This window comes from Lacerta agilis, chromosome 3 (assembly GCF_009819535.1).
Source record: "Lacerta agilis isolate rLacAgi1 chromosome 3, rLacAgi1.pri, whole genome shotgun sequence".
Classification (NCBI taxonomy): Eukaryota; Metazoa; Chordata; class Lepidosauria; order Squamata; family Lacertidae; genus Lacerta; species Lacerta agilis.
Genome location: NC_046314.1, coordinates 59,632,062 through 59,658,760, shown reverse-complemented (window position 1 = coordinate 59,658,760; position 26,699 = coordinate 59,632,062). Strand labels below are relative to the sequence as shown.

The window sequence follows — 26,699 nt, the reverse complement described above, 5'->3', positions numbered from 1 at the left end:
CTCACCATGAATTTTTAGTGAGGTCTCTTCATTAAAGAATCAGCAACATCACAAAACATCAATGCAGAGCTATTTGTTTGCAGCGCTGCTGTCATCAACCGCCGAGAAGGCTTTTTGTTTGTTTGTTGCATTTTGTTTTCTTTTGCAGTATAGGGAGGAAATTAGCCACATCCCTGAACTGCGCTAAACCTTGTCAATAAACAACATTACAAGACACAAAATCATTACATCTGCTAGCCTCATTGCACATGCAATGAGAAAGGCCTGTGCTATAATCTAGCTTAGATACCGAGGTGTGGGGAGGGAGGCATACGTTTCTTAAGAGGGAAAGGAGGGAGACAAGACATTTGTGATGCTTATCAAGAAGCACAGCCTCACTCTTATATAAGAGAAATCTGATGCAATTTCCTAAAATCCTTATTATATATCAAGGACAAAGAGAAGTTAACTGGTGCCCAAGCTGGATCAAAATTGTGCTGGCGCCTTCTTGCCTGCTCTCCAGTGTCTTAAACCGACCATGCATCATAAGTAAATTGCCCACTTTAATCAAATTCCACCTGAATCTATGGTAGGGAGACTTGCAGGAGATGTGCAATATGTTGAAAAATGGAAATATCTGAAGTTCTAATCAGGTCACTTTAAATGGAAAAGTAGTGATCACTAAAACCAAATGAAATTAGACTGCAGTAAATAGGAGGTAGATTATTAGATAAAGTCAGGGTGATCACAGGGAAAAAAATATTAGTACACTGAAAATGCCATTTGTTCAGAAGAAAATTCCTTCCTTTATTTCTAACCTTGGTGGATTTGGAATTTTTTTCTTTAAGATACCTATTTATCCCTTCAGTTTTTCTCTGAAATATAGGTGGAGAATTAACATGATATATAGGGTATTCTATGATTTCACTGACCTTATTAACCTTACATTTTTATAAATCTGTAACAATGGGATCCAAGCTGTAGGGCCTTGGCATTTCTTCTTGCAATGAAAGGTGGTATCTAAATTATATTTATAACCATAGAAGCTAACAATATTTGTTCTAAGGTTGGTGTGTTTTCTAGATTTCAGCTTCTTACATTCTCATTGATAAAAAATCTTCTCTTACAACACCTGGAGCACAATGTGAGCCTGGAAGATTCAAGGGTCAAAGCCTGAGGCAGAAGCAAAAATAAGTCTGAATATTCTACTAAATTCTATAGCAGACAAGATCTGGAACATAAATGGTACATCTATCACACATCCTATCCATATGGGCTGAATACCAATTCATTACCATTGTTACTAGGCCAAATAAGTTGAGATAGAGCCAGAGTTTTAGCCCCAGGTACTTCATTATTAGGGTCTCAGCTTTTGAACATTGTGGTATTCAACATACATGGAGATCCAGAGATGTGACTAATGAGCATCAAACAGAGTTGAAATTTTCACATGCATTTGATATCTTACAAAATTACTAATGTTCTCTTTTTAAAATTAAATTGTTAGCAAGTGTCTGATTGGCCTCAAATTAGCTGAACTGTAGAAGTTCACAATATCACATGAGGGGCCAGGAGACATGACATGGCCTCTTCAACAGAACTAAATGCACATTCCTGCACTTAGGAGAGCTAAGGTGTGCTCAGTGAAGTCAGTTACTTCTTCCACAGGTATCTTGCTGCTTAAATTTAAGGTTTAAACAAGAGTAACAACAACATATATGTGTGCCAGAAAAATGGGGGAGAGGGAATCTGTGGCACTCCAAATGTTATTCAACTGCTACTACTACGTTACTCCCTGACTGCTGGCTATGTTGGCTGGGGCTGATGGGAGATAGAATTCAGCAGTATCACGAAGGCTATAGGCTTTCCATTCTAGCTGTAGAAGAATTCCATCATGATACTGAAGGAACTGCAGTGCAAATGGATCCTGACTAAATCAAAACGCACAGATTTTCGGCAGAAATCAACTGTTTGGGGTTGAGAAACTGGAATTAAAAATTGAATTCCTCATCCAGGACAGCTGTTTACTGTCCTGTCAGACAGTATTAGTATTAGTATTATGCAGGAAGGAAGACTATGTCCCTGTTGGCAGTTTAGACCAGGAGAGATAATTATACTACCCAAATTCAGAGATAGGATATGCTTAACTGGTACTTTTAACCCCCTACATTAGAATTATCTGGACAAGCCCTTTGGATTACAGTTGCCAAGTAACTTTTTAGAATGGCACCAAAAAGTTCTAAAATGTTTGAATGCTTGGTGTTTTAACCCCCCCTAAGGTTGAAATATTGATTTTTACCAGATGTTACTTAAAATATTGTTGAAAAGCATTTGCAGTGAGCCAAGCTTGGATCAATTGAAGAGAACATCACCAACCTAAGAGTTTGCTAGCAGCTCAGATTTGATACGAAGGAGATCAATAGAACTGCTTAAATCAATATAGCCTTTCTGAATGGGGCTGTTGACTCAGCAAAATTTAAATAAAGTTTCCACTTTTTTGGTAAAAAGAAAAGAAAAGAAAAGAAGAAGCCCTAATTGATTATCACACTGCATTTTTTTTAAAAGATAAACACAGTCAATTCCCAACTAAAACATGCTCAAAAAATCAAGTGATTAAATGCAGGCATAGGATATACATGGCATTTGTTGTGCAACCGGTGGAAATAAAGCTAAAATGTGCCATGTGGGGCAATCCTAATCTAAAAACAGATTATGAATATTATGAATGTTTCCATGTCGTCTAATGAAACACTATATGAGTACCCAGAAAACAATGCATTTCTTAAAAGAAAAAGGGAAAGAAACCCTTTCTGGCAAAATGCACTACAGTTGCAAGAACACCAAGAACTACTCTCCTGTAGTACACTTGTCACTTGACCTAGGAAGAGCCTTCTGGATCAGACCAGTGACCAGTCTAGCCCAGCATCCTGTTCTCATGCCCACAAGCAGGTCCCAAGTGCTCTCCCCACCTAGGCTTCTGGTAACTGGTATTCAGAAGCATGCTTAGAAGGGTTGGTGGAAGGTACAGTGAGTTTCCCCAATTGCAGTGACCTCCCACTGTTGCTCCTACTTCCCAGTCAATGCACTAAGTAAGTGGAAGAAGGGAGTGTTTGTGAGGCTGGTATGAATGACTTCATTGGGGCATGGGAGGGTGGGTGAAGCAGAATTGCCTTACCCTATCTGATTGGCTTCAGATTCCCACTCACCCACCCCAGTTTCGATGAGGGCAAGCAGGGGAAATGTCAATCAAATCCAAGGAGGCCTGGGCAGGCTTTTCATTGCACGATGGGACATAACATTTGCTTCTTCCATCAAAGCGGCTTTTCATTTGCCCCACCGTTTCCCCCAGGGAAACCCATTCTTTACCTCTGAATCAGAGCAAATGCCAGTCCACAGAAAAACCTTGTGTGACGGATTGGCCCTAGGGTGGAGAAATTATTACCTCCCAGCTCAGAAGGAGTTAATCCACCTCCATCTGAACTGACAGCTCATCCTTTGGGGGCGGGACGGTCCCCGGTTTAAAAGGAGGAACAGCCGTTTTGACAGTTGAGAAGAGGGAGGGTATGTGTGGAGACAGGGAAGAAGGGTGTGGGGCCAGGATAGTGGTGGATTAGGTTAGGATTAGTTTAACATGAAACTATAGATCGAAAGATGTTTCTGTATTACCGCAACTAAGATTGTGAATGCATGAATCTTTAAAACAACTATGTTCTCAAGAAAATAAAGTTCAGTTCTTTTTGGTGCCAAGGAGGAATTGTCATTATTGGTCCAGCAGGGTATCAAATCTCACAGAGGAGTGGACTCAAGAAAGGGCAAAACTTACTGAAGGAAAGGGAGGTGATAGTTTATGTCCTAGAGTCACACAGAAAAGGGTTAGATGGTGAAAACCTAGAGTGCCACGAAGTGCCAGAGTGTTGAGGCAAATCGAGACAGTGGGGATCCGAGCTGAGGGGGGCCCTTTACTGTAGGCAAGAGGTTGTTCATTTAAGTAACCCAGAGTAGTGAGGATACCAAGCCACGAAAGCTGGAGAAAGACTCTCATTACTATTAAGCCCTTGAAGTAAGAGGGGTTTGTTTTGAGGTGAACCAAGTGGAGGGGGGGTTGGTTTCACCCTGTACCCTTTTGGACATGATTTTAGTAATTGAGAGGTGGGGTTCGTCGCACCTCGCTGATGTTTGCTCCAATTCAGCAGTAAAGAGCAAGGTGACAGAACAAGTGGCAGTGTGGATGAGCCTCAGTCAATGGAGCAGCGATGATCAATGAGCTTTGTCAAGAGATATCCTGCCTGGTCCAGACAAAAAACAGTCCATGAGATCACAGGTGTCATTTCAGAATAGGAACTGGTGCTGAGGTTTGATCCAAGGAGAAAGAATCCCAAACTAAAGGTGAGATGTATCTTTATTCTAGTTAGGTGCTTTAGTTACCTCACTGGACTTTTTAATGACATGGTACAAGCGGAAGTGGGAGGGAAGACAGGGGAGTTTCAGCAAAATTTCAGCAAAATGTCTCAAGCTGGTTGTGCAATTCATAATGGCTATTTGAAAAAGGATCTGCATTACTGAGAGGGGAAAGAAGAAGGGTCTATTGAGTTCTTTAACAGTGCCGGATACATTTCCCACCCACATTTACACCCACTATTTATTGTTTATTTAACCCCACAGGAGCAATACAGGGCAGATCTATATTGCTGTACTCTGAAGTGCATTTGAAATTCTTGGAGTTTAAGAGCAAGGCAGGGTTTTATTTTATTTTTCTGCAAGATTTTAGCTGCTGAACTGGGAAGAGGCAGCAGCAATGTGTATGTGTGTGTGTTTAAAAAGTAGGTTTTGGACATCTCTATTGGATACTGATCAGAGCTCTCTGTGGGATTTTGGTCAGGGTGCTTCTCCCCCCCCCCACCCCCCACTGGCCCACTTCGGAAATCTCTCAATAGATGTATGTATGCATGCATGTCTCCTTATAAATAGTTTCCATTTAACTTTGTGTCAGTGAAGCTTTTAGTGGCTTACCAGTCTGTTCCTGAATTGACTTATGTAACATGAAGCAAAAGATGACATGGGGAAATGTGATTTGAAATGCTTATATAATAATTAGTGTGGGGGCCAATCATAAGGAAAATGCCTAGCCATTAAAAAGTTTGGCAAGGTTACTAAAGCACATAACAAGGTCCAAAAATGTTTCGGGCTGCGAATCAGCTGTTATATTGTTAAGGAAAATAACATTTTCTTGCTTTTGTATTGACTTTGTGTTGCAACATGTTGCAATTTCCCCTAGCTTCTCAAAACCTCCTCTGAAGGGTAGAAGAGTCACTGTCTAATTTATCATTTCTGCCCCCTGCACGTCCTATAAAGATTTTGTAGTAAGCCATGTCCAGAAACACATGTAAATTGTACTCCTCAGAGTGCCAAATATTTTATGCTTATCCTCTTCTGCAGTGTTGTGTGACTTCCCCAATCTGTAATAGCTAACTAATTATTACACCTTGAACTTTTCAAATGCAAAACTTTTTTTTTTTTTTGCAATTAACCTTTAGTGGAAATAAATGGATGTGCACTCACATAATGGTTACATTTGATAGATCTGGCTCCTGTGGAATGTTTTGCAGAATAGCTGCTAATTCTCTGAAGCAGTCACTTTTATTATATTATTATTATTATTATTATTATTATTATTATTATTACTTTGCACTTTGTTCTCTAGGCAATGGAAATAGTCTTTGTGTGGCTTGGTTTTCTTCAGAAGTTGGGGGACTGGTGGAGAGAGAAGCAGAAGAACATAAGAAGGGCCTTTTCCAGCAGGTTGTCACAACAACCATGCGGGTGCCCAGGGGAAACACATAACCAGAACCTTAGTGCGACTACATTCTCCTATGCATTGTTCGCCTAAGACAATTTGCCAGAACATGAAGAATGCCCCAGCAGCACTGGCTGTACAACATTCACCAAGATTTAGGGGTACGCTAAATATCAACAGCTTTACTGACTCACAAACACTCTGCTGAAATAAATAAATAATAAATAAATAATAAATAAATAAATATACCCCACCCATCTGACTGGGTTTCCCCAGCCACTCTGGGTGGCTCTCAACAGAATATTAAAACACGATAAAACATCAAACATTAAAACTTCCCTAAACAGGGCTGCCTTCAGATGTCTTCTAAAAGTCAGATAGTTGTTTATTTCCTTGACATCTGATGGGGGGTGTTCCACAGGGAGTGCGCCACTACCAAGAAGGCCCTCTGCCTAGTCCCCTGTAACCTCACTTCTCGTAGTGAGGGAACCAGAAGAAGACCCCCGGAGCTGGACCTCAGTGTCCGGGCTGAACAATGGGGTGGAGACGCTCCTTCAGGTATACTGGGCTGAGGCCGTTTAGAGCTTTAAAGGCCAGCACCAACACTTTGAATCTGAAACACTTTGAAAGCTACCAGTTGTGTCCCTGGTTAACTCAGGTTGATCCTGTGAGGGGCAGAACAATTAAGATAGGGATAGGGTGAGAGTACTGAGGTAGTAGAAGAAGAGTGAGGAAAACCTGACTCTCTAGATCAGGGTGGTCCACCTTGCAAGAGTACTTCAACACAAAACCCATGAGCCACGCACTGAGTTAACTTTCCATATCATAAATTAAAGTGTTTGCAACATAGTTAATATTATTTAATATATACAATTAATATATGTAATGGTATATATATAATTAAATATGCTACACTACACCACACACACAAAAATTAATATATTTAATATACTTATTTAGTAAGCAAAATTTAATACACAGATTAGCAATGGAAACATTGAATCCCTGTCTGGATAAAAAGGTGGGGTATGAATAAATACAACAACAACAACAACAACACAACAACAACAACAACAACAACAACAACAACATTTTAGAAGGCCTTTAGTCAAAAGGATGCAAGCCTCTTGTGCAGACAGCCCATGAGGGATGAAGCTCACTGGGGGACTTTGCGCCAGCCACTGTCTCTAAACCTAACCTACCTCACTGGGTTACTTACTTCTGAGTAGACATGGTTAGAATTGTAGCCATTAGCCTCTTTGTAAACTTTAGGTTGTTTTTGCTGTAAAAGACAACCAGGGCTACACCTCTGGAAATTAATTACTTTGAAAGGGAACACACAGAGAAGGGAACTATCTGTAGATATCTGTTGATGGCTGATACACATGTGAGATTACGGGCTATGATATATGTAACAAAACCTTATATTTCTGCATCAGTGGACAAAGAAATGGAAGACATAGTTCTGCAAAATATACACCATCTGTAGTGGAATGGAAAATCCCAGATGAAAGTGTGAATGACTGGCAGAATGGATTGAGGCAGGTCCACACATCTCTAATTCCATGCACCACTATTTGGCTCACGCCCACCATTTCCACAGTGACAAACACACCCATTCCTGCTTGCCACCACACACAAAAGCTTGTTGCTATGTCACATGTCTGAACAATCCACACAGGTGGAAATTCCAGGTGCTCAATCATGGCAAATATTAAATCCCCAGAGGGAATTTTCTTTTTCTTTTTTAATTCCACTTTCCTAGCCCCAAACAGTAGGTTTCTAAGGAAAATTTACCTCCCCTTTAGAATTTCAGCTGCTTCCATTTGCTCTTCCATTCCTTCAGTAAACTCAGTGATTTGCGTCAATTAAATGCATACACATTTCACTCAGAGTTACATTGCATCTGGGCTTTGCAATCCTACAGCCACTTAAAACAGATACTTACTTTTGCACAGGTGTGTTTTCCTTTTAGGCCAAAGCTGGATCAAATAATAATAATAATAATAATATAATAATAATAATAATAATAATAATAATATAAATTTATTTATTTATTTATTTATTTATTTATACCCCGCCCATCAGCACCAACACTTTGAATTGTGCTCGGAAACGTACTGGGAGCCAATGTAGGTCTTTCAAGACAGATGTTATATGGTCTTGGTGGCCGCTCCCAGTCACCAGTCTAGCTGCCGCAAGTGGCAAATCAGCCTAAACTATGCATGGGCACTCCTAACCACAGAACCCACTAAGGACAAGTTGGAACAAAGGAGTACTTGCAGACTACTAACCTATTCATTTAGGCCAAAGGGGCTTAGTTATGGCTGTAAGTACTGCTCCTGCAGAGAAGAGTTCTGCCATGAAGTATGGCATCTACATCCTGAGCAGGGCCGTCTTAGCCATTGAGGCTACTGGCACAATGAACCAGGGCGCTAGGGCCTGGAGGATGCCTCCGCCCTCCAGCCCCAGCAGCCTCCGTCCCCCAGCCCTGCTGGCAGCGCCGCCCTCGCGGGAGAGAAAAGGGGCTTGGAAAACCTGTCCTCTCTTCCCTTGGACTACCAGTACTTCAGGGGCGCTCCGGTATGAGAAAGAGGGAGCCCTCCTCTCTCCTTCCAAGTCCAGAAGAGCCCCTCTTTCTTTCGGAGGTACACAAGGGCAGAGGCCGGCTCCCTCCCCCCTCCTCCACCTCAGCTCCTCTGAGCTCTGCCCCGCTGCTGCCTTCGCCCTGCCTGAATGCACCCCTGCCGTGCCTCCACCCCCGGCTTCGCACTTTGCACCCGCTGCTGCTGCCTCCTCCTTCCCCGCCCTTACAATCCTTCCCCACCCAGTCACCCTGGAGCAGCAATTCCCATTTCTCAGCCCCGGACCCGCCATTCTCTGGGCAGCTCGGCCAATCCGGACCCAGCCGATAGGAGCGCGGCGGTGGCGCTGCTCCAGGGTGCTGCACTGCGCGGGGGCTTCACTTGCGCACTCTTGTACGCGCGCCCTGGCTACCGCGCCGACAGGAGGCTCGCCGACGGCCTCCCGTGTCCGCAGCCTGGCCCTGCCCGGCCTCCCCGCCTACTGCGCTGTGCCCTCCGGCTGCCCACCGCACCTAGCCCTGCCCAACGGAGCATGAGGGTGCTGGAGGGATCTTCGCACCAGGGCACCAGCTGGGCTTAAGACGGCCCTGATCCTGAGAGAAGTTCACATTATGCTCACATAAAAGCCACCCACACCTCCCATTCTGGCCACAATAAGCCAGCAGGGCATAGGAAGTGGCAATAGCTCCACCACGGATTCTGTTATCCATCACCATCATAGCTTGGACAAGCTATATGTGGTTCACACCAATTTTTTAAGAGAGTCCATAATATAAAAATATTTGCCCAAATCCACAATCTATTTCTGAAGCAAAGCACTCCAACAACTGGCTTAGTGAAAGTTGAACCAATTGTAGTTTGCCTTTATGGTTTATTATAGTCTTACGAGGAGTTAAATGTTATCACCCCTTGTTAGCTAGAGGCATTTCATGCACATCCCCATGTGGCTTCTTTTTACAAACTAAAGCTGGGACTGTGTGCATGGCACTTTCCCAGAAAGGTTAACATCCTTTTGATCAACCATTCAGCTGATGGACTAGATAAGAAGAGCCATGTAACTATCTTGTAAAAGAAAATTAAATGAATTATTAGGGATCGTGCTTATGAAATACCTGGCACTGTACGAAAGATGGGTTAGTAATCTAAAAGGTGCCTGCCATTTGAAAATTTTAAAAAGGAAGAGTCCTGCATGCCCATAAACACTACTCCTTGCAACCAATTAAAACCTAGAATTTGTGGACAGGTTTCAAACTTTATATACTTCTACCATAGAGACGTAAGTGGCTCTTGATTTTTTTGATCACACTGCTTGATATTTCTGTGTTAATATTTTGCTTAACATTGCAATGGATATTTATTGCACTTTGCTATTAGCATTTTTTGGTTGTTATTTTATTAGTAATGTTTGGTTGTTATTTTATTAGTGTAATGGTATCGCAAGCAGTATATAACTTATACAAACAAACCAACAAGCTAAACTCCTGTTACTCACCTATCCTGTCCAAAGCTCTTGGCTTAGGAGGGACAGCGGCAAGACTAGCCTTCACAATGATGCAACACACAGAGAGAGAGAGAGACATACTTTTAAGTCATGGGGACTCTGAACCCGCAGCCCTCTCAGTTAGCTTGAACTGCTCCAATTTATCAGTACATTCCACCTTAGGTAGGATTCCAAAGGAATCAATACTGTTCAAGTAGCCTAACGGTACTATTTGAGGGGAAGTGCCTACTACCTCAAATACTGAAAGCCAACAAGGTACCTGCCAAATGTTGCTGGACTCCATTTTCCATCATCCCTAACTATAGGTGAAGCTGGTGAAGCTTATGGGAGTTGTAGTCCAACAACATCTGGAGGGCACCAGGTTGACGTTCATGCATGTTATTCTCCTCATTGTCCTAGCTTTACGTAGCATAGATGTAAAAAGAATCCCTCCCTCCCTCCACAAACACATACACAACACTGCTTATGAGGTCTATTTCTATAACCCATTTGGATATATTATACACTGTGAGTTAACCAAGAATTTAATTGCAAGCCAAAAGTTCATGGGCATTTTGTCAACTTTACATTCTGTCAAATATATTGCACATACAGAGGGGAGGGGGGTGGAGAAGGGAAATGCAAGCTGTGTATTTCTGTGGCCGGGGGGGGGGGTGAATATAAATAAGAAGAACTTTTAAAATGTCAGTCAAGATTGGCCTGAATTCCAGAGATACGGAGCACCTGCAGATTCCACCAGCTTCAGCGGGTGTTTACATTTTTTGCAAGTCAGGCCACTTGGGCATAATATTAGCAGGTTATTTTCTCTCGCTTGGCAGCCATGGTAGCTTCATCCTCTCTTATTATTCAAACCTCGGGAATTGTTTGCTTCCTTTGGTAATGAGACACTGTCCCCAATTCATAAGTGCATGATATATCTTATTTCAGGAATGTGACAGAACATGAGAGATGCTGTCATTCTGTGCAATCTTTCCAACCTTTCTGACCTACTGCAAAGAGGCAAAACAAAGGAATGAAATGGATTGTTTTATGATTTGTTAGCAAGGGTGAAAAGAGCTTGTGCCGCAATCTGCAGATTTTATTTTTTTTAAAACTCCACAGATACTCACTGGCAACTGAGTATATCTGCAATATACTAAGGCTGCAGCTATAAAAGCAATTATTCCAGAGTCAGATTGCTCCAGAATATGTGATCTGAGGTTTTGCCAGAGCAATTATTCCAGAGTCAGGTGGCTTCAGAATATGTGATTTGAGGTTTGTTTGGTTTTTCTGTCAAAATGTGGCATTGGCTCACAGCTCAGTGCCCCCCTTTAGTGGAATGCATAAATGCTCTCCATGTTGAAATTCATGGAGCTTGTGTAGGTCTAATGCTGTGAAAGTCACACCAAAAACTGAGACCAGAGAAACTGTGATGACTAATCCAATACCAGCTTAAATATTCAAGTCATGAATGACGTAAAGTTTGAATAGGGATGGGAAAATCTGTCTATTTCAGTTTCTCATTTTTACAGTCTTTAAGTTCAGTTCTCCATGTTTCCAAATTAGTCTGTTATTTTTTTTAAGTCCTCATGAAAATCCACCAGAATTGTAGTGCAAATTTCTCCCCATATGCACATTTTGGTATAATTTTTGCCATATATATAAACAGAGAAAGAGAGCGCATCATAATGCATCTTTGTATGTCATTTTTTTTCTATCAAGATAGGCATTTATAAGTACACCTCACCCTAATATCATTTTTGTACACGTTACAAGGCTGGAAAACTATATTGCAAAATTCAGAAAAGTGTGAATTTTCAAGGACGAATGCATTTTGGTTTACGCATTATTTCCAAAAGTGTGAATTATATAATTTGCCTTTAAATGTAAACTGAATCAAATCTCTCCCCCATCCCTAGTTTTGAAATAAACATTGCATGTATCTTTATTGCCTATCACATAGTGACATATCCACAATGGTATGCACATTCCCCCTACCTCCAAAGAATCCTGGGAACTGTAGTTTATTCCTCACAGAATGACAATCCCTAGCAGCCTTCACAAACTACAGCTCCCAGGAGTCTTGGGTGGGGGGGGGAAGTGTTCTTTTAAATGTTTGGTGAGTATGCAGCCCAGATTGATAGCAAGATCTTACGAAACTGTTGCTTAACCCTTTCCTTCCCAGCCATTTGCCTGCTCAAAATCACTCCCATTGCCCGTGTGTGTGTATGTGTGTGTATACCCAACATAGGGAGATAAGCTATACATTTCTTCTTAACTGAAGAATGTCGTGCTTGAATATGGGAAATCCTAATTCAAATCCCCAAACCTCTAGTGCTCCTCCAGGCTGGAGAGTGATATTCTGCTCTCCTGTGAAGCTCACTGGTAGCCTTGATCAAATCACTAGCTTTTCTTCCTGCTTGCTGTAAGCATGAAGGGCAGGATACATATAAGACAAATGAATTCTTCACACAGGATTCAGCAAACAGTTGTGAAGCCTCTTCTGCTGAGAAGTATCCTTGCAGAAGCACTATTGTAGAGCAGGAAGGGATAATCGTTGAGCCTCCAGGAGTTATTGGACTCCAACTCCCATCAGCCCCACCTACCATGGCCAATGGTCAGGGGTGGAGGGAGTTGTAGTCTAATGACAGCTGGAGGGCCCAGGTACCCCACCCCTGCTCCAAGTGCCATTTACATGCATGGATCTGTAGAAAATAGTAATCATTGTGAGTAAAGAGTGATAAACAAAGCTACAAAATTGTTAAATGACTTACCCTGAACATTATGGCAAAGGCAGTTTGAGGGACAGACTAGACTGATAGGGTTCTGTCTGTACTCTGTTCACCATGCCTCTTATTCCAAAACAGAGAAAACAGATTCCCTACCCACAATCTAAATTATGACAATTAGACGAAATGGAAGTATAAATAAGAAACTGATAATTTGGAATGGTGACATAATTTTATGGCAGATGCCTGAATGAAGCCTAATGAAAAATTTTGCATGTCGGCTGTTGAGAATTTCTTGGAAAGAGAATATACTATGTCGTGACTCCGCGTAATCCTAGTTTTACCCCACTCACAAGATTATTGGGCTTGGGGAGGACAGTTCTGTGGCAAGGGGAAACAGGGTGTCCTGAAATGACTGGATTTCTGCAAGAGAAAAATAGAAATGAGTTTATTCTGTCCAAGGGGGCTAGCAGGAACACAGAGCCATTCCTATGACGGGGCAAGCAGTGATCTAAAAATAAGCCAGCTAGTCATCTGCTGTGTCTCCCAGTTCCCAGCTTTGTAAACATGTGCCCTATTACACTGTTTATGTGGCCTTCCAGGTTTTCAAGTAGGACAGCTGCAAATGGGAATGGCACCTTCTTCGGCACCCTGGGATATTTATTTATCTCACTCATCTTTGGGATTCAGTGTCATGGTTTTGTTATTTACACACAGCACCTTCTGAGATGGTAAATAAGATTTTGTTCCCCTCCTGTGTAAACAGTATACAGCCTGCAGATCTCCACAGATAAACAGCTGCATAGACGCTAATGGATATGTTTTGCAGAGTTGTAGGGTCATAAATCTAGGGCTCCTTGGCCCAGCCCTCTCTCCCACTCGGCAAAATAAAGGTCAAAATGTGCCCTGTAGGCTTAAAGAACAGCTTGTAAACTTCATTGCAACATGGCTGATAGATCGCTAAATAGCGCATGCAAGAGCAAAGTAAATTATTTCTGGAAAATGTACTAATGGTCAGACTGGAAGCTCCTGTCCTTTGGAAGAGTGAAAAACGCTGAGGAGTATTCCACGGGGACAGAATTCAGTGTAGAGCATAAGGAATGATGTGGAGTGATGGAAAGTTTGTCGTCTTCTTTTTTCATCGGGAGTTATTTTAAATGAGATTATAAATAGAAGCTCTTACCTTACAATAGCTTTGACAAATCCTCACTTTTCCAGGAGTTCAGCTGCGCTTTGTGCATTCTCACGCTCTTCCTTTAAATGATCGTACTTGGATAGTGCAAGTGGGCATCAAATTTCAAAGATAAGGGACAATTATGGAACAATAGTGCTCTGCTTGGAAGAGGACAAGGCAGCTAAAGTATTCTGAAATGCAGGATGTCCACTGAAACAACAAAGCAAAACAGAATGCCTGGCTAGGCAATTCTCCAGCATGATCTAAAACCTTTGGCTTGGCTCAGCTTTTTATGGGTGAAAGGCCATTTTTTTAAAGAGACAGCTTCTGTTTTGAAATTTACACGTTGTGTGCAAGCCTTATTTGTTCCTAAACAGACATTTCAGAAACATGACAAGAAGGCCTCAGTGTAAGGCTGTGGAAAAGAGGTGGGGAACATGTGGCCCTCCTGTGTTGCTGAACTACAATTCCCATCAGCAAGCATGGCTAATGGCTGAGGATGATGGGAATTGTAGTTCAGCAACTTCTAAAGGCCCACAGGTTTCCCACACCTGTTCTAGAATAATATTATCAAGTTCTGAGTGGTGGCATTGTGAGCTCTCTTTTTCCCCATCAGGTATTTATGGTGTTGGGGGGAGGGAAAAACTTACCAGCATTCCTGCAGTCTCCCTTCTTCTGATAGACACCATTTTTGTTTTCTCAGAATGCTTCCGTATTTATCTGCATATAGACTAGGGATAGGGAACATATGCCCAGATTTCAGTTATCTGGAATGATGCAAGCTGGAGTCCCACAACATCTGGAGGGTCCTAGATACCCAAATCCTGGTGTAGATTGATAGAAATTAGATTAATATCTGAACCAATCCTTAGATCAGCATTGCCCAACTTGATATCCTATGGATGTTCTAGACTATAGCTCCCATTATCCCCGATCATTTTCAGTGCTGACCGAGCAGATGGGCATTAAAGTTCTAAACAACTGGAGGGTTGGAGAAGGATGCCTTAAAGTAAGTGACTGTATTATTTGGCTACATATTTCAGGCAGAATCTGTAAGGAAGGTGTGCTAATTTTTAATAAAACATCAGTTTGATTCATGATATTGCAATAGGGTTCTTTGGTTATATTACTCCAAATGTGGCTTGGTTTCTTCTTCTTCTTCTTCTTCTTCTCTTCTTCTTCTTTTCTTCTTCTTCTTCTTCTTTCTTCTTCTCTGTCTCTCTTCTTCTTCTTCTTCTCCTTCTCTCTCTCTTCTCTCTCCTCCTCCTCCTCCTCCTCCTCCTCCTCCTCCTCCACCCCTCTACTAGGTTTTTAAAATGGCAGGCTGTCCTGTGCAAGAGAATATCTATTGGGCCTACAAAACATGTCCTCTGTTATCATTATGGCTGTTTGGAAAATCTCATGGAGAAGAATTACCCTGTGTAACCAGAGCACTGTCCCTCCCACACTGTCAGCTCAGCATTTGTTCCTATTTAAAGGAAAGAGGGAGGGAGGGTTCTTTGCTGGCTGAATGCACCGAGAGAGATGATACTACTTAGCACTGAGGTGTTAAAAGTCACTTTGTGGATGGGAGATGAATTGGACTGAATCGTGGTCACAGCACAGCAGGAGAGAGTAAGAAGAAAGTTGTTGAATTGCATCTCCCCCACTCCTCCAAGCAGGGTCTCTTTAAACCAAAGCAGCAAAAAATGGGCAAAGGCCAGCACTGTATTCTGCGTTGGTTTCTGTTAGTTTAACTAATTATTTATTTGAATTCCATTTTCTTTCAAGCACACATTATGATCGGGCAAAGGAAGCACGTTATGCAGCTAACAAACCTTCCTCCCAACCCTTAATAGCACAAATTCCTGAAGCTGGTTTTCAGTGCTCCCAATACAATGCTTGATCAGGAAGATCAATTAGGGGTTATCTGTGAAGGACATCAAGGGCAAGAAGAAACAAAAGAGAGCAAAGCCATTATGGGTATTTTATGGTCTCCACCTGTTCCATGCCATCTTCCACAACTATCTTGCTGTCATGGTTATTTTATCTGCCTCTCGCACTGCTAGGTTCCCTGACTGTCCCCAGTTTCAGACATCTAACATACATTCCACAGGAGGCCTAGGCAACCACAGCAAATTAGCCATCCAGATGACTACTTAGGCCCTGCAGTTTGATTTATCAAGTCACCTCAGGCCAGTTTCAAAATCACAACTATGAGAAAATAAGGTATTCATGCTTAATTCAGCTAATATGACAATAATACACCATAGCATGACAGATCCTCAAAGTTTCCCCTTTTTTCCAGGGACAGCTCCGGATTTGCAGAAGCCATCCCAGATTCTCATTTGACCCTGGAATGCCCCACTTTTCCTTAACATGTCCCTATTTTCATTGGAGAAATGTTGGAAGGTATGGAGTTATCCAACCACCGAGCCATCTGAAGGCAGCCCTGTACATGGAAGCTTTTTAATTTTAATGTTTTATTATGCTGTTATATGTTTGAAACTGCCCGAGTGGCTGGGGCAACCCAGTCAGATGGGTGGGGTACAAATATTATTATTATTATTATTATTATTATTATTATTATTAAATAGGTGTCCCTATTTCCTTTGGAGAAATGTTGCGGGGTATAGCATGATGAAGACATACATTTCAACCTGGTCATCTGAATGTATGCAATGAGACTTACTTAATGGCAAAGTGTCACACATCAGAAACAGAACTAAGAGACTTAAGTTACAGGAGAGCAGATAAACATTAGGTTAAAAACTATTGGTGGTAAGAGCAGTTGGACAATGGAACCAGTTATTTATATAGGCTGGTAGTCTTCAGGCCAGAGACCATCCAGCTCCTTCACTCAGGCATGGGTTTGAACTAAGTGGCTTTCAGGGTCTTCCTTATCTCTTATGATTTTCTCAATCATGACCCAATCACCAATGCAGGAGAAATAAAAACAGTTGAGAAATTCCTGTCACTTGGCTTTCGGTCTCAATATTTTTTAGCTCCCACTTGCATATTAACCTGGTTTAACGGTCTAGGATCAAGAATTGCAGCCTAGAGCCATTTTACATTTTGATTTGAATGAGATTGGAATATGCCCCATACTGATCAGTCAACTAATGTTAATTTAGGTGTGAAAGTTAAGCTCCCATCAGGCTTTGACATGTTTCAGCCACAGTTTGCTGACGAAAACAATTGGCGAGACTGATTCTCAAAACCACAGGGTCACATTCTGATAAACTAGGAGCTAGGTGGATGTATCAGCCAGCTCCTTATGAAGATGTCACATTAGAACAAAGAATGGGGGCATTTTGGTGGCGCCTGGGGGAAGTGGCATACAAATCAGAGATGGATCCAAACTGTTTTTGGTGTCTGCCTCTATCAGCACACTCATGTCACACAGCAGGTGCTGCCACAGCGGAGACCGCTTGTTCCTTTTCCAGCCACAGTACTGCTGATAGCAGCTTGAGACTTCTCAACAGACTGCTATCAACAGGCTCAGGTCAGATATGTCAAAGCTCTTGTTCATGGGCGGCCAGAGACCCATCAGAACCCTTTTGACATCTTTTTGTGCAACCTCAGCTGTAGCAGGCAGTGGAGTACGTGCAAAGGCACTGCCCCATGGGATTCCTCAGCCTTCCCCAGGGTGGGCTGGCCCTAACGATTAGCTCTCTAGCAATGCTCCGAACAGATACCTAGCCTTTGTAGAGAAATTATACATGCAGAATCTGTTTGCTAGCATGGTTCCGCATCCAAGTAGACACCTACATAAACAAGCCTGCCTCTGCTAGCAATAGGGCAAGGATCCTTGAAATTTATTGTCTGCGCCATGTTGGTGTGGGCAGGGTGAATGCAAGCCACTAAATGGGGAAATCCACTGTTTTTGGAGGGAGGTAAGCACCTAGTGTTGGAGACACTTAAATCTAGCAGTGCTGGTGGGATTCTTCATGATACTGACATTTAAAGCCCTAAATGACTTGGCCCCAAATATCTGAAGGAATGCCACATCATCCCGTGTTAAGATCTTAGGGGAAGCCCTGTTGGCAGCACCAGTTCCCTCTTTGGTTAGAGGGGTAGCAGTGCGTGAGACCGCCTTTTCTGTTGTGGCACCCAGGTTGCAGGAGTATATCTTCCAAAATACATCTTGCACCGTCTGCTTTCAAGGCGCAGCTCTTTCCTCGGGGTTTTGGTTGAGTGGCTGCTCTCCCTCCTCCCGCATTGCTGTGCATTGCTGCACTTCCTTGCGACTGTAATGTCAACATTATCATTGGTCAATCTTATGGTTTTATTTTAAGGTTAATGTAAATTGCACATGCTTTCAATGCAATGTTTTTGTAACTGCTCTGGGATCATTTAGTTGAAGCAAGGGCTATAAGCAGAATTAATTAATTAATAATAGGAGATGGGTCAAATCTGGACAGATCTAGCAATAGTGATTACATGGATGCTCCCTCCCTCCCCTGCCATTTCACCTGGCTTGCTCTATCCTCTAGCCCCTCCCTGGCCCTTTCCCTGGCTATGTGGCACTGATTTTATCAGCTGAACAGAGCCGTCTGCCAATCATTTTATTTTGGCTGTTAGCCCATAAATTTTTAATCCTCAATGCAAAACAAAAGTGTCATTCCTCAGAAACTCCCCACTCTTGCCAATAGATAAGCCTGGGGGGGCAGGGGGCATGGGTATTTTGCGGCATCTAGGCTTTAGAAAATATTGACTGTACAAAAGGAGCAATTATCAGCCATTACATTTTGGCCAGTTACCGTTTACGGATCCCATTTTCTTTGTAGGATTATGCCATTATATCTATGAACCATTATGTGTATATAAAGAAGACATTAGTAGCCATTACATTCTGGCAACATTCAAGCATAGAACGTGAAATCTCTCCTAGTAGCTCTTTTTAGAGTGCCTAAGAAGATTTCCTCTTATTACTATGCCTGATCTCCTTCTTAGATCTGGCTTACTGTATTGAAATGAATAGGAATTATGACAAAAAACAAAAAAAAGGAATCCAGCATTCTTCAATGTTTTTAGAAAGTTCATTTTGATTGTATGGTGAATCTGTACTTGGAAACATAAAATAGACTCCCCCAAAAAAGAACTTTGCAGCATACATTCAAAACACATTTATATATTTTAATATGCAGGAAAATATAGAGCATTCTGACTTAGCTGAACTGCTCAGAAGGCCTTCCAGAACTGTAGCTAAGTATGCACTGTGACCAGTGTCTCTTCCGAGTTGAAAAATGTAAGTATTCATTAATGACTATTTTGAAGTCAAAAATTCCAAATACAATCACATGGATAATTGATCCAATAATAGAATGGATATCTAGTCATATAAATTACACAACTTGCCCCAAACTTATAATATTAAAATTCAGTGACTGGGTACAATTTTATTTTATTTTATTTTTAAAGAAAAATGTATATATGGCACTTCATCAACAGGACACAGCATGGTAACATAATAAACAGTATAATGTACATTTATTACAGGATATCCACAAAACAAAACAAATTAACAAATACAATTCATAACAACAGAGAGCAATGCACATGATGCATAATAATATATCATAAGCAGTACTCAGTAAACAGCAGTGTCAAATTGAATTCCCCCCTAATATAGACAATATTGATTGCCACTAATATTCAATTCACAACATAGCATGCATCACTTTATGTTTTAACTGTTTGAGATATATATTGGATGTGTATCTGAAAATGCAATCCAGAGTTAATATTCTGTTCTCTGGAGGGCTAAGCTATGCTAACAGTGCCGTATAGAACAATATGCCTTGATTTCTGTCCAAAGAAGCTTTTAAGAGTTACCTCCATTGCAGGAAAGTTAAAAGAACAATAAACAAAAGAGTCGTGGACTTTCTGCACCTACCTCTTCTGCTAACCTGGTTGCTTTTATTCAGATTTTTCCACACAACATTCTCATTATTGAGCTGCTAGTCCAGAATAACGGACTAAAAAAAAAACCACCCCAGTTTCATATCTATATATCTATATCTATATATCTATATCTATCTCTCTCTCTCTCTCTCTCTCTCTATATATATATATATATATATATATATCTGTCATTCGCAAAAGATCTGGAATGGATCCTCATATTTTCATTTGTGCCAAATATGTTAGAGCACCATTCCACTTTCTCTGTGGGGGGGGGGGAGAGGGGGATTTGTTTGGTGGGTGGGATTCCTTCTGACTGGTGCAAACTGTCAGTTTGACTGGGTGTTGTTCTGAGGAGAAAATGGCAGATAGGAATTCTAGGATGAGCTCTAATGACACACATAGTTCCTCTCATCTAACTTCTTCTTATCTCCTATACACCCACAAAGTCAGAATTCCAGAATACTAGGTATTGTGTGTGTGTGTGTGTGTGTGTGTGTGCGCACACACACCTATGAAAGGTCTATTGCTGTGCACATGGTCTAACTCTGACAGTTACTGACTGGAGGAACACAAGAGTATGTAATGAGTGTGACTACAAATGCTGAACTTTTCTTAGTTTGGGTCATCCCACCACTCTCAAAACCACACCCTCGATTACAGCAGGAGAACACAGAAAATTAAAAAGAGCCTGCAGGATCAGGCCAATGGCTCATCATCCATATTCTGGTCCCAGTGTGACCAACCAGATGCCTGTGAGAAGCCTGCAAGCAGGGCCCAAGCACAAGAACACTTTTCCTTTCTGTGGTTTCCAGCAACTTGTATTCAGAAACATTACTGTCTCTGACCATTGAGGCAAAGCATAACCATCATTGCTAGTAGCCATCAATAACCCTTTCCTTCATTAATTTGTCCAATCCTCTTTTAAAGCCACTCAAGTTGGTGGCTAACACTGCCTGCTGTTTTAAGTATGCACTGAGTGAATAAATACTTTATCTTCCCTGGGCCATCAGCTTCCCCGGATGTTCACAAGTTCTCGTGTCATGGGAGAGGGAGGAAAAAACTGTTCTCTATCCACTTTCTACTTAGCATGCATAATTTTATAAACTTATATCATGTCACATCTTACTTGTTATTACTCTAAACTAAAAATCCCCAAATTTTGCAACCTTCATAGGGAATTGTTCCAACTCCTTAATCGTTTTGGTTGCTCTTTTATTAACCTTTTCCAACTCTACAATATCCTTTTTGAGGTCAGGTGACCAGAAGTCAACATGTGACCAAAGCTGCAGACAGAGCGCCAAGTTTACTCTTTAAAATGTTAGCATACTCTCCAACATTTCTCCAATGAAAATAGGGGACATCCCATTCCATAACGATCATTTTACTATTTATGCCCTACACATCTTACTGGGTTGCCCTGGCCACTCTGGGCAGCTTCCAATATATATAAAAACATAAAAAAAACCTTTCTCAACCTTGGGTCCCCAGATGTTTTTGGCCTACAACTCCCATCATCCCTAGTAGCAGGACCAGTGGTCAGGGATGGTGGCCAAAAACATCTGGGAACCCAGGTTGAGAAAGGCTGTAATAAACATTAAACTTTAAAAAAAAAAATTCCCCATACAGGATTGGCTTCAAATGGCTCGAGGGTCAGATATCCATACCCACCAACATTTCTCCAATGAAAATAGGGAAATCCTAAGGAAAAATGGGACATTCCGGGATCAAATCATAAAACGGGATGGCATCTCTAAATCAGGGTGTCCCTGGAAAATAGGGACACTTGGAGGGTCTGTGTCAGATCAAAAAGGAACAATGCCACTATAAAAGATAAGTGAATGCCCTCAATCACATGGCTCTTTCTCACCAGACTGAGACACTCTTCTCAGAAGCTGGCTGGTTCCATAGCTGGGAGCTCATATAATCTGCTCCTTACCACATGGTTGGGTCATTTAACATTGCCCCAGCTGCATGGGAGTTTCTTCTAAAAGGTTGTTTCCATAGCTTTACACAGCTATGGAAAGATGTAAAAAGGTCCCATAGACTGTCTTGCTCTGGAACACAGGGTTCTCGCCACTTAACATTTTAGAGTATCTGACAATTAAATACTTCAGGCTGAATTGCCAAAAGCCTAGTGTGCTCAATCAACGTTCCCCTCCTTGAGGACAAAAAGGCTGCAAGATATTAACTGTTCCTGCCCCGTCAACTGTGCTATTTCAGATGCCTCTTCTCTTTCTTCAGTTGCTGATCTCAGGCTATTGGCACTTGATGAGGGAACTGCTGAAGTATTTTGACTACCATCAAATATATAATTCCAATGCCTTTATGTGCAGGTTTATGCAAAATGGATCAAGAGTAAAAAATGCAGCCCAAGAACAGGCTGGTAGGTGGGAATTAGCTTACCTCTCTCCTTAGCCACAACTCCCAATTCCCAAAATTCTCTTGCGTGTCTATCAGAACTGTTTGACGAAAACTGTTTTACATTTATATGTGTAGGGCATTCCAAAGTTTTGGTGCCACCACCAAGAAGACCCCCTTCTATTCTTGTGTTCACATCCTTAGTCACTCAGACTAAATGCACATTTCCCTGAAAAATTATGGTGCATAATTCTAACGTTCTAACTTTCATACTGCATTAGCCATTGTGTTATAGAATAGTGGCTGCTTGATGAATATGCCACCATGTCACACTAAATTTTAAATGTAGGGAAAGAACTGCATGCCAGAATACCACCCCAAATTTCGGCACATGAAATTACAATGCAGCAATTTTCCAGGATTAATGGGGCTGCAAACAGATTTCTTATGGAATAATAAAAAAAGCATGGAACTTCACCCAGATTCCACTAGTTTTCCCAAAATGGTTTTCATATTGTGTCAAAGATTGCATAAGATATGGAAATTATCAGATAAGAAAACAGGAATAAGGTATAAAGTGCTGTCTGAATGTAGTTTATGTTTTTACTGCAAGCAGTGAATGAGGTGGTGGTGGTTGGGAATTTGCCAAATATGCCAGGATTTGGAGGCGAAAGACTTGTTTTTCTCAGGAATTTCTCCCGAGAAATTTTGGTTCACTTTATGTGAATTGAATTATATTCTCAGTTGCTGTTGATGAAAGCAATGGACTAAGAGAAGAGAAAGATAAGCAGGGGGCCAAGCTGATTGCTCCATTCCATTATATTACAATAATATTAAACAATATTAAAAAAGGATGCAAAGTTGCACTTAAAATTCATGGATTGAGAAAAATCACCTCCCTTGAGAGAGGACTGAAATTTTCCAACAAATGTGTCAGAAGATTCTTCTCTGATAAATTTTGGCTCAGCCTTAAAATGAAGGCCTTGGATTTTCCCTTTCTTCCCCACCCTCCACCTCACATTACATTGACAGAGGCTTGGAGAAACATTGGCTCTCAGCTCCTGATTGTTGAGTGTGAACCCCAACCCATCAAAGGGCAAGCAGCCTTCTGCTGACCTCATTCTCTTCTGGATCCCAGCCAAAGTGCACAACTTTCATTGGCAACGTTAGGAATTTTACATTTGTCAAGACAGCAAGATAAATACATAAAACCAAAGAAATGATCAGGGAACAGATTCCTGGAACCTCTTAAAAATGAAATCTTAATGTAATAAAGTTTTAAAGGAGTAAGAGCAATCCCAAAACTGAGACGCAGGAAGCTGAAGGGGTATCCTGGGAATTGGCTGCAGAATGCATAAAATCTAAGCCTGTGTTTTGAAGGGGGTGGGAAGAATATTGATCATGATCTCAAAGCCTTGAGAGAGTAATTGCAGAGCAACACTGAAATCTGTCCACTTGGAAAAATATGGGCGTTTCATATATAAAAACACTCAAACCATATGTTTTTTATACTACATGTGGCATGTGTGTGGACTGTAATTAAAGAGAACAACTCTGTCAATATATGATCTCACATAAATTTAATCTATAAACCATATGCTACTTATACACGAATGCTGTATATATTTCTTAAAGCTTGCTGGGTAAATGGAAAAAGCGGGGGGCTGGGAGGAATGTGCGGAGGTAAGAAAAAAGGAATTTGAGGCTAAGGAGAAGGGGGAAGGAGTGCAGATGCTGGGTTTATGGAAGTCGTGAAAGCAAGTGTCACACTAGGTTGTACAAAAATTGTTGAATGTTTAAATAAGAAATTTAGGACCCAGGCCTGGCCAGGACAGCTTTTCTGTTATACCTTCTGGGCTTGATGAAGAATCTGACCCTCACCTGAGCCTATTCAAGCTGAGGAATTACATGCCTCCTCCCTGAGCTAAAGAGCCCACCTGGGCTGTGGGTCCTTGCCCACCTTCCCTCAAAACTAACAGCTGTAAATTCTGAAATCCTGAGGTCAGGGGTGGTGCGTCCTATTTCGCCAGTTGAGGGGGGGGGAGTGCCACCCTGCTCTGCCATACCACCACCACCCGTAGGACTCTCACCACCACTGTGCCACCTGCCAGTGGCACCGCAGCTGTACCATACCCTCCAACATTTCTCCAGTGAAAATAGGGAAGTCCCGTTCCACAATGATAAGTTTACTATTCATACCCACACACTTTATTGGGTTGCCCCAGCACTCTGGGCAATTTCTAACATATATAAGAAACATAATAAAACACTGAACTTTTTTTTTTAAAAAAAACTCCCCTATACAAGATTGCCTTCAGATGGCTTGGGGGTTGGATAACTTCATACCCTACAATAACCTATGGCACAAAAGGCTTAGACATGGCGGCTTCAGGATTATAGCAGACCTGCCAAAGAAAGGTGTGGTGAGAGGAATGGAAATTAAACCTTGTAAAGTTGACCTGAAGAGTGAAATATGTGAAAGTTGTTTGTTGAGGAAAGGAACAAGACCTTCTATTCCCAAGCAAAGCCAGAAAAGTTCCCCAGAGCCTTTGCAACTTATTCATACTGATATATGTGGTTCAATTCAACCAATGTCTCATAGGAAAAACCGAATGGGGAAATAACCTTTCTGCTTGTATAGTTGATAACATTATTTTGGTTACTGTGATTATACAAAAACTGTTGAATGTTTAAATAAGAAAGTTTTGAGAATTTATATGCTAGATTAAAATTGATTAATTCAAATTAGGCACATTGAGAAGGGGCCTGTGTCCTGGCCAAGCCATAGCTCTCCTGACAGCTGATTTGGTCTGGAGCCCCATTGTGGAAATAAAGGATGAGATTGCCCACCAGTACCAAGCACTCTGCTATTCAAATAAGGCCCCAGCCTTGCCTCTGGATGTACAAGCTTATTTAAACATTCAGACTAGAGGTAGAGGGGAGATGGAAGAACTGTGAATTGAAAAATAAAGGGGTGGGGAGCTGCCTGTCCACTGGTTTCTGGATTTTGGAGGAAATTTCTAATGAGAAACACAGAACTATTATGTACTGGAAAAGTCATGGGAGAAAGTAAATAGCCATTAAACAGCCCATGCCTTAGCTCTTTGTTTGCTTATAACCCAAGCACTACCATTTCATCTCAAATGCTAGTTATTCAAGAGGCATGCCTCACAGGAACCCTTGACTGGCAGCCAGTTCAGGATGAATGAAAATATGTACGTTTTCACCACAATCAATCATTGATTTATGGAAATTGCTTCCACAAGATGTGGGGATGGACACTAGCTTAGATGACATCTCAGTTTTAAACGGTAGGACAACTATAGGAGAACTGCTGTTGGCCAAGATGATTAACTAAAGCAGAAATGGCTAGCCTGTGCTCTCCAGAGGTTGCTGGTCCCATCAGCTCCAGCCAGCATGACCAATGGTTAGGGATTAACAGCTCTTTGAGGGAGGCCAGTCACACCAATGAACTGACAGTATCCGAGCAAATGAAGGAACATGCAAGTATTACTTTTGCTTCCACTGTTTGCATAGATTTTCTTCATGATACCCTAATAAATCTATTTGCATTTTAAATCACTTCTGGCTTCATTATTGTTACAGGAATATCAATTCAGTGCTAGTGTTTCTGCAAAGGAAGGCAAAATTAGTAGCTGAGGACTCTGTTAAAATCTTCAGGCAATGCAGTGAAAAGTTTGGGCATATTCACTAGGTTTCGACAGCCTTGCCTCTGGTTGTACATGCTTAATTCTTTGAACTAGTACAAGTGGGTAAAGTTGATGTGTGACATGTGGCCATTTAGTTCGATTTTCTTGACCAATCTGCTACTCTCTATATGATTTGACTCACGTCTGTTTCAGGGACTCAATCACTACCCTTGGTAATGCAAAAGCAGTAATGATGGACAAATTCACTAAAACGAAAGCAAGAAAAAGTCCTTCAAGGAGGCTACCCGTTTAAGAATTAAAAGAAGTTTTAAATTACTATAAGCAAATGAATTTTTTGTTTGAGTTATGCAAATATTAGATCATTTTTGCTCTCCACTTAAGTATGGTAAAATGTTTATGGCAACTATGTTGATTTGCAATTTCCTGACATCGTTGAGAAACTAGGTTTGCATTCTAAGAAAGTGGGTTTGCCTATCTAGTGAATTGTCTTCACGGTTATCAATGAATTTATCATCATTAAACAATATATTAACCACATAAAATCTATAGAATAAAGTGCTTTTTTCTGGGGGGATGCATGGGGACGCATACCCCTAAACATTTTGTGAATCTAAGTTTGAGGGGCAGTATTTCAATGTGAGTAGGAAAATGAGAGTACCCCTAAACATTTTTAATAGAAAAAAGCACTGATAGAATACATTTATTAAGTTTATGTTCCATATACTTAAATTTGTTATGCTGTCCATTGAAAGCATGTGGAGGGGGATGCAGGAGGAGGGTCCCAAGACCTGGACCCTCCTGAAAGGTGACTGTCTTTAGAGTGCAATGTGCTGGGGACTAAGAGCAAGGGAGAACTGTTCCCTTCATGCCCTGCTTGTTTTTCATAGGCATCCAGCTGACCACTGATGGGGGGGAAAATAGAATGCTGAATTAGATGGATTTTTGGTTCAATCAATCCAGCAGCACACATCTTGTACTCTTACGAGACATCCAAGGAGTTCAGATAAATTAGGCTGGGTTATAATTCACTCGCTCTAGAA

General features: G+C 41.4%; 1 long non-coding RNA gene across 1 annotated transcript; it reads right to left on the bottom strand.

Moving 5' to 3' along the window:
* Positions 1–1,048: 1,048 nt before the first annotated feature.
* Positions 1,049–14,497, bottom strand: LOC117043815. The gene is made up of 3 exons (XR_004426236.1): positions 14,392–14,497; positions 13,751–13,951; positions 1,049–1,152 (listed from the first exon to the last, which is right to left on the bottom strand). It is a non-coding gene; the product is annotated as an uncharacterized LOC117043815 (long non-coding RNA).
* Between the last annotated feature and the right edge of the window lie 12,202 nt (positions 14,498–26,699).